Below are 14,314 nucleotides of genomic sequence, written 5' to 3' on the forward strand. Positions count from 1 at the left end.
GTAAACTTGTATATTATATTCATTCATTACACACAGACTGATATATTTCAAATGTTTATTTCTTTTAATTTGATGATTATAACTGACAACTAATGAAAATCCCAAATTCAGATCTCAGAAAATTAGAATATTACTTAAGACCAATACAAAGAAAGGATTTTTAGAAATCTTGGCCAACTGAAAAGTATGAACATGAAAAGTATGAGCATGTACAGCACTCAATACTTAGTTGGGGCTCCTTTTGCCTGAATTACTGCAGCAATGCGGCGTGGCATGGAGTCGATCAGTCTGTGGCACTGCTCAGGTGTTATGAGAGCCCAGGTTGCTCTGATAGTGGCCTTCAGCTCTTCTGCATTGTTGGGTCTGGCATATCGCATCTTCCTCTTCACAATACCCCATAGATTTTCTATGGGGTTAAGGTCAGGCGAGTTTGCTGGCCAATTAAGAACAGGGATACCATGGTCCTTAAACCAGGTACTGGTAGCTTTGGCACTGTGTGCAGGTGCCAAGTCCTGTTGGAAAATGAAATCTGCATCTCCATAAAGTTGGTCAGCAGCAGGAAGCATGAAGTGCTCTAAAACTTCCTGGTATACGGCTGCGTTGACCTTGGACCTCAGAAAACACAGTGGACCAACACCAGCAGATGACATGGCACCCCAAACCATCACTGACTGTGGAAACTTTACACTGGACCTCAAGCAACGTGGATTCTGTGCCTCTCCTCTCTTCCTCCAGACTCTGGGACCCTGATTTCCAAAGGAAATGCAAAATTTACTTTCATCAGAGAACATAACTTTGGACCACTCAGCAGCAGTCCAGTCCTTTTTGTCTTTAGCCCAGGCGAGACGCTTCTGATGCTTCCTGCTGCTGACCAACTTTATGGAGATGCAGATTTCATTTTCCAACAGGACTTGGCACCTGCACACAGTGCCAAAGCTACCAGTACCTGGTTTAAGGACCATGGTATCCCTGTTCTTAATTGGCCAGCAAACTCGCCTGACCTTAACCCCATAGAAAATCTATGGGGTATTGTGAAGAGGAAGATGCGATATGCCAGACCCAACAATGCAGAAGAGCTGAAGGCCACTATCAGAGCAACCTGGGCTCTCATAACACCTGAGCAGTGCCACAGACTGATCGACTCCATGCCACGCCGCATTGCTGCAGTAATTCAGGCAAAAGGAGCCCCAACTAAGTATTGAGTGCTGTACATGCTCATACTTTTCATGTTCATACTTTTCAGTTGGCCAAGATTTCTAAAAATCCTTTCTTTGTATTGGTCTTAAGTAATATTCTAATTTTCTGAGATACTGAATTTGGGATTTTCATTAGTTGTCAGTTATAATCATCAAATTAAAAGAAATAAACATTTGAAATATATCAGTCTGTGTGTAATGAATGAATATAATATACAAGTTTCAAGAATTAGTGAAATAAATCAACTTTTTGATGATATTCTAATTATATGACCAGCACCTGTACATATAATGTTGATCATACAATAATACATAATGTAAACGTGCATCAGGCTCCTGCGGCGCTGTTCACAGCTTTAAACTGCACCTTGGGACAGCTGGCCTCACTCACCTCTTTCCATCGACTGCTCTAATCTGTCACTAATAACTTTGTTTCGTGGTTTCATGAGATGATTTTATTCATTGGTGGACAGAAAACACAAAGCACCTTAAACTTATAATGTTCAGCGCAGTGTTATGTATGTGTGTGCGTGCCGGCTGCGTCTGAGCGCGCATTTACTTAACGCGAGTGTATGCTTAATTTTCTAAACAAGAACAAGTGAAATAAATAATATAAATATGATACCATGTGTAGAGTCGAGTGTTTATTTTCATTTTGTACGTTGATTAGGACAGCCTGCTTTAGATTAGGGCTGTGTATTGGCAAGTGCCTCCCGATACGATACATATCACGATAGATGGGTCACGATACAATATATTGCTATGTATTTCGATACGATACACATTTGCGATATATAGCAATACTTTAAATAGAAAATGTAAAAAGTAGAGCTAGAAATACAAAATGCTGTGCACCACCGGGGATTTTCTGTAAGGATAAGTGTAAAAACATCCCTTAACTCTGCAGAGTGGCCATGATGTGCGATGCATGGACCTTTAGATCAGAGGTTTGGGTTCTCAAACTGTGGATTGCGCCCCTCAAGTGGGTAGCACAGGGGAATAAGGTGGCTCACGCAAGTCAATTGGCTGTTGTGGTGCATTACAGTTAAAACACTGAACATGGGCAGTATAAAATCGTGCTGTAAATGTGCTGGTGTCACATCCGTGAATGCACAATACATGTCATTGTTACTTTTCTTAATAAACTTTTTGTCTAATGCACTGCAGTAGCCAAGTGATTTTATGTCATTACTTGCGAAGCTTATAAACAGCATTATTTTATATAACTCATTACTCCATTACTTATTTTGAAAACCAAAGCACACCCACACATCAACTCTGAGAGCTCCAAGCGTTCTTATATTTTTCGCCATGCTCGCTTCCACTTACTTTTGGCCGAATGTATATGACATGATTTTTAAAAAATTATCGATAGAGGTATCACTATCGATACACTATTGAAAAAATATATATTGCGATAGTTACATGCATCGATATTTTTGCACAGCCCTACTTTAGATGCGGTTTTAGTTTCGCTTTGCGTGAAGTAAAATGATCTCGCTCTCTCTCTCTTTCTCTTGCTCTCTTTCTCTTTAACATACCTGCTCTCGCGCAGCACCCGATGCGTTCTCAGGTACCGAAATTTGGCACCGAGTGATTTAATGTGAATCGATACTCTGTAGTACCGACGTAATTTGGTCGGTGCCCTTAAAAGTACAGAGTCTGGTACCCAAACCTATATAGGGCTGCACGGTAATTTATCGCGATACCACTAAATCCTATTGTAATCATGCTGGCTTCGATATGCAATGTGTCGATATTTTTTTTAATGCGTAGCTTGTCCGAAGCATGTCTCTGGAATCAGTAGGAAATGCTGCTTGATCTAAAAGCAGCGCGAGTTTGAGTCGCTTGTAATGTGCATTTGAAAAAGCAACACCAGTCAAACATGATCATTATAAATATACTTTATCATAAAAATACCTGAGGCTTGAGTAACAGTGTTAAAAAGATGTCCATTGGCATTTCCTAGATTCTAGAATGTGTTATCGTCTTCTTCTGCAGTGCGTATTTGGAGTTTCCGCACGAGAGCGCCCTCTGGCTTTCAGATGCAGTAGCATTTTCCCGTACTTCACTCAAAAGCTGTGCATAAACCACGTGATATTTATCGTCGGTTTATCGTGACAGCCCTACATCGCTATACCTGATTTTTCACAACTTTCATGCGTCTTGGCATTCTCTCAGTCTTTAACATTGACTTAATGCCATTCCTGAGGTTTATTTCGGTTTAAATTAAAAAAACACTGGACTGGAATTGCCACAATACAGGCAGAAATTATGATTAAAGGCAAACTGGATTGGATACTCATCAGCACCGCGCTTTATCCCCCACTAGCATGCAAAACCAATAAGAACTGTAACACAGTCAGACAAGCTTATATACCGTCTTACTGTAATACCACAATACGTACCAATCACTGAACAATACGCACATTATGTGTACATTTGCTGCTGTGTAATTATATGTAAATTATGTGTCATTCGTTATACTATGGTTAAACACTTGAACAGAAATGTTTATTGTGTGAATGTGTACAGGAGAATGTCTATTGTAATTTTTTGTAACAATTCTGTCTCATATCTGTCATACTGCCATGTTGGCCGGAACTGTACCCAAGTTTTTCACCTACTGTTGCACTTGTGTATATGGTTGAGTGACAATAAAAGGGATTTGATTTGATCAATCAATATAATATTAACCCGCAGACCCATTTAAATCAAAAGATTTCAGGTTAATGTGACCTGTTCAAAGATCTCGCACTGGCCAGATAATAAGGCCATGACAAGTCCGCTTCTAAATGTGTAAATGTGGGTGTGTGAGAAAGATGTTTTATGTGCTTTAGGCCAAAAGGAAGGTAAATGAACTTTAAATTCTAGTTTCAACTGAACCTTACCCAACTGTCTGTGATCAACAACACTCGCACACCTGGTCTGATAAACACAACAGCACAGGTCACTAGTTATTTGTACTGCAATTATTCAGCTACCTCATTCTCTTTAGAAGACCGCAATCTACAAAAAAAATCAACAACAAGGAATTTTCAACTTCAGAGGTACAAGGGCAACTCAACATTCTCATGGAAACTGGAAAGCTTTGATTTCTTCCATATGGTATGGAAGTATTCACATCTGGGTGAATTTACTTACAGAAGCCCTTAAAGGCTGAAAAAAAACATTTTATTAAGTAAGGCTTAAAGTGAATAACCCTGCTCACAAAAGTAAAGCTATTGTCTGGAAAACAGTCACTCCTAAAAAAGAACCTAGGCTTAATGAATAGAGAATACAGTGGCAGGTTACTTTCCCAAACACATCAAACAGGTGGTCCTGTCTAACAACCTAACAGATTTCTTTCTCTGCTCCAAGCTAGGACCGAACGATTTTGAAAAATAATCCTATTGCCATTTTTCTTAACAATATTGCGATTGCAATTTAATATGCGTTTTTTAAGCACCTAACCTTCTGTGTTATTTAATAAAGAATCAATAAATCATGGAAACCAACACAACATTAGACAGATTAACCATTAGGGGTGTTGGGAAAAATCGATTCACCTAACTATCGCAATTCTTTTTAAAACAATTTAAAAGTCGATTGGTTTATCTCAGAATCGATTTCTTTTTTATTTTACTTCTAAGCGGTGGTGGAGTTACCACTTTTATTCCAACAGAGGGCGTAAAGCATTATGTTTGTATCTGTATTAGACGACGTCGTATCCGTTTTAAGATGGCGCGAGGACGCAAAAATCATGGCCGAGTCAGCGGATCAAGCTCGGAAATTATTTCGGCACCTTCACGTTTCAAATTCCAAGTGTGGAAACACTTTGGATTTTACACTTTCTCGGGAAAAGCAGCGCTAGACATGACTAAAACGGTATGCAAACTCTGCCATACACTGAGTTTCATGGTTCAAGGTACTTTAAAATATACACTGTGTATGTGTATGCTCCTGAAATAAAAGTTCAGAAAGATGCGATGCATTGTTTTTGTTAATATGACTCATAATATACAGCAGGGCTATTCAATTAGTTTGTCTTGAGGGCCAGTTCATGAAAAGCATCCCAAATGAGGGGCCGGAGAGATATGGCTTGCAATATGAGGGATGACACAACAACAATAAGAAATCCGTTTGATTTTTTTCCCAAATTCCGTTTTTTGTGTTTTAATTTTTCTGCATTTTCTGTCCTTCACTATACAATAGTAATATATTTGCGTCCTGTTCACCGCGTGAACCGCTTGCGAGTCGCGCTACTCGCCTAACGTCACGTGACTCCTGCTTGGTGTTGCTGCAGCTCGTGCTGAATGGAACAGGCGCGCGTCACTTCAGTACTGTAGGGTCCGTTCCCAACTGAACTAAATTTATTCTAGAGATTCTTTTTCACACTATGCTACTTGAAGGGCCGGAACAAATTACATCGAGGGCTGGGTTCGGCCCGCGGGCCGCCAATTGAATAGCCCGGATATACAGTCTCTTCAATGGTATGATCAAATATTTTCCTAGTCTTACAAAAAAATCACAATAAATTGTAATATCGACTCGCAATAGTTATATAATCACAATACTCAATAATCGCAATATATATTGAATCGGCACACAAGTATCGGGACAGTATTGAATCGGCAAAGTAGTGTATCGTTACACCCCTATTAACCATAAACTATAGGCCAGCCTTAAGGCCAATTTATGATTCTGCGTAGGACCTACGCAGTAGCCTACGCAGAGCCGCGTACCCTGTGAGTACCCTACGCCGTAGCCTGATGCGCACCTCTCCAAAAATGTAACAACGCGTCAACTCAACGCAGACCCTACGCGGACCGCAAGCGCTGTGATTGGTCGGTTTGGCAGCATCGTACTTCTTTCTACGCATTTCTGGCGTCTTCTTCCGGCAAGTTCAGAGTCCACAAAAGAACAACATGGCGAGCATCGACATCGACCAAGTACTGAGCGTCTGATTGAAGTGGTTCGGTAATGCACGCATCTGTATCACTCCTCTTCGGCAGACTATAAAGACTGTCAGATGGCGGCGAATTCTTGGAGAGAGATTTCCTCTAACGTCGGTTTGGAAGAGTGTCAGCAAAAGACATGAAGAACTTCACACTTTATAAACACTGTGCACGATCTTTTGCACTTTATTGGCTTTATAGTTTTATTTTTTGTTTTACCTTTTATTGTTACTAGCTTTTTTGAAAGTTTTATATTTGTGTTAATATTGCAATGTATACTCATCTAAACATAGTTTGCACTTTTACATATTCTGTTCTTTGACTCTTTTGCAAATAAAGAACAAAATTGTGACACTTCCAGATCTTGGTTGCATTTCGTTTCATTTTTAACTAAACAATTAATAGGGTGAGTTGTCCATGACAAAATATGATATTCTATCAGGGTATCATTTCAATACACAGTTTTGACATCTATGTATGTGCTCTGCGTAAATGAGTACACCCCTTTGAAAAGTATACTTTTTTTCAACAATATCTAAATGAACACACATAAATTTCTAGCCATGTAAACATGTAATAATTGTCATGACATAAAGCACTGACAAATAAGCTTGGTGAAACATGAAAGTCATTAATCACAGAAACTAAAGTGCAGATTACATAAATATAAAACAAAACTGTGGCTTTACCACACTCAGTAATTTGATAATGCAGAGTCACTGTAATAAACGATAAACATGTTGATTGCACTTCAACACTGTCTGTCTGTTAACTTACTAGACAATCTTTAAATAAATAAGTAAAAATATAAACTATAAATATTTATTATCTTATATATTGTCTTTTATTATTGTGTAAGTGCTGCATGACATTAATAGTCTTGCCTAGGGCTGGGCGATTTGGCCTAAAATCAAAAAGGTTTGTAGTGTAAATGTGCCCAACTAAAGGTGGGGTATTTTTTCTAATGAAACATTTCTTATCTCATGATATTTTCAGATAAAGAAAATAAAGTATTTATGGTTATTTATTGAACATTTTGAATAAAAGAAATCTTTGTGTTATTTTTTGGAAACATTTCCTCTGCCACTGAAGACAGGAGAACAAACGCAACACAAATCAGCAAATCATCTGTCTGCATGTGTTGTGAGAAATATGGTGTACTTTAGGACCCTGCTTGGAGACACCAGTCCTGCCGTCATAAGAGCTGTCACGTGAAAGAAACAGACAGTTTTTAATAGTTGAACGGAGCTAAAAAACTCATCAGTCTGTCTTAAGACATATGAAGTAAACGTGTTTCAGTATATCTATATTTCTCACAATATGCAAATTTTTGGACTAAAAGTCTTGTGATTACTAAATGGGAGCAGACCTGGAAGAATGTCTCGTATCAACTGTACCTGTCTTTCACACATATTACATAAACACAGAATATTTGATTTCCATTTGAATCGGGTCGTTTAAAAGTAGACATTTTAAGCTTTCTTTAGACATACGTTTCATGGTTGTGTGATAAATATTTGCAGAGTTTTGGATCAATGACGCATTACAGATATTACTTATGTGAGCGGAGTGGAGACGGCTGATAACGCGCCCTGTTTATTTTCTTTATTTTACAAAATAACGCCGCTTTGATGTTATTGTAAGCGTACACACGTAAAAGTAGACAACTTACAGTTTCTAATATTGTCTTACCCATATAATAATGTGTATGCCCAAAATAAATCAATATGCAAGTCTTTTTTGCTCTGATAAGAAAAAAGTGAGGTATAGCGGCACGCATTGACATGGATATTAAAGGGAAAGTAATCTAAACAACCGACGTTGAAAAATTACGTCGGTTAGAGCTTCTTAATGTCGGTTTCGATTTCTTTTCGATTAATCGCCCAGCCCTAGGCTTGACCCCTTGAGGCAGCATTACTGTTAGCACACACAATACTAGGGTTGGGTGTCGTTTTTTTTTTTTCGATACCGGTGCCAAATCGATACTTTTAAAACGGTACCGGTGCCTAAATCGATACTTTAAGAAAGAGCCACAAAACACTGGTGGATGACATTAAAGAACAATATATTAAATTAAAAAAACATTTATTAATTAATTAATTGTGAATTTGTTGTGAAAATGTTTTTGAAGTTTTAAGCGAATGTGAAATGAGCATGAACACTGACATTGAAAGATGTTATAGTGTTTACTGTCTACCTTGTTTACCCAGCTACAACTAAATTCTCACCATAGTTGTTTTAAATATGGGCAGAAAATGCGTTGAATATATCAACAGATTAAGTCCATTTACAGAGAGCCTTCTAGGCTACATTATATGTGCATTATTTTAAAAACAGACGTATGTATAATGAATAAGTATAATTATATGCCTAAACATGCAGTCAGAGTATAAAGCTTGACAGACTGATGTCTAGAGATGAGACTGACGGGTCTTATAAGGTTTTAGCACTTTCACTGCTGTGTCTCGCTTGTCTTTCTTGTTAAATGCGTTACTGTGTTAAGAACCAGCTCCATGGCACGCGCGCTTCATTGATTTTAAATGCGTGCAACATTTTGACGCGTCATGTTCATGTCATAATAACGTTAGTTTCCCTTTAAAACTTGCCTTATGCGGCGGTTGATGAATTCTGAACTCGCCGAGATGGTGGGAGGGAGAGTGTGCATCAAAACAGTCTTTCACTATGGTGAATCCATGGGTCATGCGCGTTCCAATCGGTGTGGATCACAGATCATTCGCTACCCGTTAAACCAATATATAAGATGTGTTGAATTTCTATTATCAGAGCTTTCCGACTCATCCACGTGAATGAGGGCAAATGTCTCAATCGACGGTTCAGTCAACATTTAAGTGGCACCGAAATCTGCGTTTTTATTCGGTCCAGTTACATACCGGATATATATAGGTACTGGTGCCATATTGACGCCGGGTTTCGGTACGCAAACCCTACACAATACTTGACACTGCGCAGCATCATCCACACAAAACAGCGAAAATAGTCCCACACAACTGACGTGCTATTCCTGTTTTACAATAAAGTTTGCACAGTGCCACGTTCTGTCGAGCCTGAGGCCATAGTACAACAGGTCAATGTACAAATTCATCATTTTAAATGCAGATGCACGGGAAGCGCGCTTAAATAGACAGGTGCAGTCGCGGCGCGCTCTCTTCACTCGCAGGCAGTCACCATGAAAGCAAATTTACGTCCCGAGCACTTTTGGAGAAAGCCGCGTGCCACGCATTTTCCATGCATTTTTAATGTTTTTGAGATGGTACTGGTCAGCTCCGAGCAGGGTCGCATCAAACTGTCCCCAGCCCCGCAGTCTTTGCGGTTAGAAAATCACATCACGATTTAATCGCAAATGCAATTAATCGTTCAGCCCTACTCCAAGCCATATGACCCAGAGTCTCCACACATCACCATGACTTTCAACTATGTTGATGTTTCCAGACAGTGTTTGTATGTAGCTGGTACTTTCTTTTACTTTTTGTTTTAACACCCCATGGGGGAATGTTTTGAGTGGAAATTGTACTAGTAGAGATTTTTAAATAGAGACCTCATTTTTAAATAGAATAAAGCTTTGAGGCTTAGGAGCCAAAGTTAGAGTAAAAACAAAAAACAGCAGTTCAGGTGACCTTGATTTATACCTTAAACGGACACTGACATTAAGTTACTCAAAGCTGTGTGTCAATATTAAAACGGAGCAAAACAGGATTACACAGTCTTGATTTAAATGCCTCAAAGCAATCACTTCTTGTGTTTCAGTTCTCTTTAGATTCACTGGGACAACCTATAAAAACGTGGGACCCAAGAATAAAAATGTGGGACCCAAGAATAACAATTTCATGCAGCTGGAACGCTGAGAACTGTGTCGGCCCACACAAAAAGGCTGGCCTATATCATATACGTGAAATAAATGTACATAAATTATAGGATCTACATGAGGGACAAACAAAAAGTTATTGCAGTATCTAAATGGCTAAAGGTCAAAGTGTTCTATCAAAAAGCACCGTATATGATCTGCTTATATGTTGCAAATACAAAAGAAAAATCAATTTTATAAGGTCTTCACCTTGAAAAAAAAGCCAATTGCGTTAATGTGTTACGTAACAGCTCTTCCGGTAAGGAGGGGACATAGGACAATGATAAATCTATGGAATGAAAAGCAATACATCAGCTTAGTCATTGGCTGACCCTATGAGACTCCCAAAATGTTCCACATACAAACATCACTGATTCAATATATTACAAAAAGTTACTCCACTGTAATAAAACACCCAAAACAGACTTGTAATAAAGAACACAATAGATCTAAAACCAGGAAATAAAAAGCGAAAAGGAACAAAAAGCACTTCAAAAGAGAGAGAGAAACAATTTCACATCAGGGATCAATACAGTATCTATCTATAAGAGGGTGGGGGGGGACTTGGGTTCTAGGAAAGTCTTTGTTTCAACCATGTGATGGGACCACTTAACCTCACCTAAGAACAACAGGGTTTCAGGCAGACCAATAGGCCTCAATAAATTCTAGCATAGCAGCCAATATAATATATATATATATATATATTGGATACACGATGTGTAACGTATTTGCGTATTTTAACGTTTTATAAATATGCTAGAGGCTAAGCATGGACGAGATAACGCTCAACATCTCATGCAAGGTATACAACAACTCAATTGTGTCATGAATTGCGAACAAAAGAAAACGAAATTCAAGAAGCGGTCTGTAAAACGTAAACATCACGTACAAATGCGGAACGTTGTATTTGGTCTGAAATCAACCGCGTGCTTGAAAAATATGCAACGTAACGCGTTATATAACGGAAAAGTACAGCGCGTTAGACTAACCACAGGTTGAGCAGGTTAATGTTCTATTAAACATAAAGACCTCTGCTGTCCAGTGAGCCAAAATACTGCGCTTAATATGAATAAACCTTCAGATTATATAAAAATAGATGTTGTGAGGAGTTTAAGGACATAAAAATCGACCGTGGGGTGCGTTTTAAACCTTGCGAACAACCTATTTAAACATCATTATGGAATCTATGGACGTTTGTAGGTTGTAGACACTGTTGACTATGCAGTTCTAGACGATTGTAACTTAGGTATTAAGTAATAATAATGTATATAAAACAGTGAGGCAAATAAGTTACTGTTCGTTTTAGCAGGCCGAGAGATTAACCCGGCCATATGGGGAAAAACAACCAAATATTATGTAATGCAGATAGTTATGGAAAACTCCCATGTGCTCAACGTAAAAGTTCGAACTGTTTACCGCCCGGTTGAATCATGTTAGCCCTCACATGCGTATATTTAATACTCATACACAGGAAATGAAATTTAAATATAGTTTATTCTCTTTAACGAAGGGGGGGGGGATATGGCTCTTCGCAAAAAAATAGACGAAAAATGTAGTTGTAGCTAAATGTGGCGCCTTAAAGGGCCAGTGCGTCCTCGCTGTATTATAATTAATCTCTGTATCACTGTAACCCCATATAACGCGTGGGTTTCGCGTGGCTGTGAACATTTAGGGACAAAATCCATTTAAAACGTAACCGAAAAGACATTCACACGATCTGAGGCAGTAAAAACGAAACCCTGGTCTAGATGCAGCAGACAGGCGCAAAGCCGAAGCAGGATATACTGCGCACCCAACCCATGATCGCACACACTGCATGTGTTAAACTCCTCGAGTCTCAATGCAAAATATGCAAAACCCGCTCAGTGAACTAGTAAACTTGTCTGATCGCGACATGCCTATACGTATTTACCTTCTAACGTTACGTGCTCTGGATAGTTGATAGACACGTATGATTATGTATACTGGCCGGGCTGATTTTGCAACCTTGATGGTCTGACTTTCAACACCGCCTACTTCACGGGTTGTAACGTTACCAGAACAAACCGTGGAAAATAACTAACGTTACCCGAACGAAAAGCGCCTTTTCTTGCAGTCCGATTACCGCCGCGTTCATGGAGTTAAAACGCCCTCAGCGTGCACATTTTCACCGCACGTCGATTTAGTGCATAATTGCATTAAAAATGTCCGAAGTTGCCTCATACTACCGAGTTTTAAACTAACAAAGAGAAAAGGAGGAACCTACCACGTGATGAGCAGCCGATTCTGTGGGGAAATTTACGTAATAAATCCCCGGGCTTAAGAGTTATAGTAAAAAATAATAAACGACAAAAGCAATTATCCAGATTCCTCTGTTGCACGTTCAGGTGGAAAAATCCCCGGCCTCTCGCGCGCTCCGGTGTTCGGTAACCCCCCTCCTCTTCTTCCTCCTCCCACTCCTCCGGGCTGCGTTTAGGAATCACGAAATGGGCGAAAGAAACGGGGGCAGTCGAGCTACAGGAGGCCAGTCGGCTGTTTTTAATCGCCCCCGAAAAAGCCACGAAAACCGACTGAAATGTATCCTTTTCCGGTCGTTCTGTCGGCGCAATCCCTTCGCTCCTGTTCCGAAAAACCTTTCGTGTTCGATTTTGGCGGCGTAAAGTCCGGTTTTATCCGTTTTATTGTTGCCGTTTGAGGGGGAAGCGACGAGCTGGGAAAATGGCGGCTCGCTCCTCTCCCTCTGATTGTGAGTCTGACAAACAGAAAGAAGCAGAGCGGCGCAGTGGCGGGAGAGTGGCGCACTACTCAGACTGACCGCTAGAGGCACACGGCTTCCTGTCGTTACTCTATTGAGGACACTATGGGGCGCCACTGTTGTACAATATTTAAAAAACAAATCCACGCAGACATACAAATTCTCAAACAAAACTAACTAAAACACATTTAATTTAGGGTGATTGAAGTAAAGTTTAACTTAATATTTTAAAGCTTTCAACTTTAATAAAATCAATACAGTAGGCAGTGGCTACATGGTCCTGAGAAAGTTTCTAGAAAGTGACTCTAAAATAGATACCAGCAGAGGGAACTCAAGGCCGACACCGCAGCACCACCCCGGGGCCTACAAGCTGTTCTAAAGTGCCCAAGGCACAGAAGCTCGGTTGACTGCAATATGAATGACCATAAAAGGTGGTTTTGTACTGGCATGGTAATAAAATTTCAATACTGAGTTCATAGTTACTGGCTTGCAAATAACGCATAAGCACAGATAAATGTTATAAAAGCTACTGTGATTAACAGAATGTAAACAAAAATGTGTCAAAAACAGGCTTCTATATCTAAACGGTTAGGTATTATGAAACCTAGTTTACAACTTCTTGTTGCCAGAGCCACCATGAATGAAAAAACAGCACCATCTACTGCACAAAATGAGAACTCTTTAATAACTACCTTTTTTGTGTCACTGGTTGTTTAACTTATACTTACAGTACACTTACTGCAGAAATGACTAAACTTCTCGAATTTAACACATTCTCACTAATGGGTTATATTTCAATTGTTTTTAAATTTATTAAAATGAATGCAAGAAATTACTTACAACTGCGTCTGTTTCACCTTAAAGATGATTGATCTCAGTCCAAACCGACAGCTTACTGGAATAGCCATTATTATCCCAAATGAAACCGACTAACTCCAAAACCAACCAATCTGTGTAGTCTCCAGCCTGAAAAACAAATATTAAGAGTTAGCATTTGCATATTTACTGCATTTTTTCATTTCCAATTATTCTTTTGGTATATTATTATTTTGTATGCATTTTTATTCTATTTGTCTAAATAACACACAAATATGTTTTGACACTCTAAAATAACCCCATCAAAGATTTTTACATTTATTTAAAAGTTTTCAATAAATGAAACCTAATCACATAAACATAAACACTCATCAGTGAGACTCAATGGTAAATGTATTATTACCATCACTTTGGGGAGACAGCAGTAGTAAAAAAGTAAAGCTTAAAAAATTAGTAAAAGTAATTAAACGAATCTATACCAAAATAATAAACAGCGCTTCAGCCACTGCGCTCTCGAAGACGTTTGACGGAGCTAAAAGCTGTGTTTCAAAAACAAGTGAACCGTTCAGCTAAACAACATTTTTACATAAATGTTGTCTAGGTAGGCAGATCCTTAAGTTTTAAAACCACAGTCACGGTTTCAGCAAGTTTAAATAAAATAACGCAAAACCTGCCGAGAAAACATATAACAGATTAGAAATGAGAATATAGTTGTTTATATCCATTAGATAGGTTCAATAAAGGCCTAATATTAATTAATTTAGTCATA

General features: G+C 38.9%; 1 protein-coding gene across 2 annotated transcripts in view; it reads right to left on the reverse strand.

The window, feature by feature from the left end:
* The window catches only part of kansl1b (KAT8 regulatory NSL complex subunit 1b), a 58,280-nt gene extending 44,578 nt beyond the window's left edge, over positions 1-13,702 (reverse strand). Inside the window, exon 1 of one of the 2 annotated variants that reach the window (XM_057345802.1) lies at positions 13,570-13,702. The gene's annotated coding sequence lies outside the window, so the exon portion shown is untranslated. Of the gene's footprint in view, positions 1-12,240; positions 12,736-13,569 lie in introns of those variants that run through there. The other variant, XM_057345801.1, reaches the window with a different exon arrangement.
* Between the last annotated feature and the right edge of the window lie 612 nt (positions 13,703-14,314).

Source organism: Triplophysa rosa, linkage group LG11 (assembly GCF_024868665.1).
Source record: "Triplophysa rosa linkage group LG11, Trosa_1v2, whole genome shotgun sequence".
NCBI classification, from domain to species: domain Eukaryota; kingdom Metazoa; phylum Chordata; class Actinopteri; order Cypriniformes; family Nemacheilidae; genus Triplophysa; species Triplophysa rosa.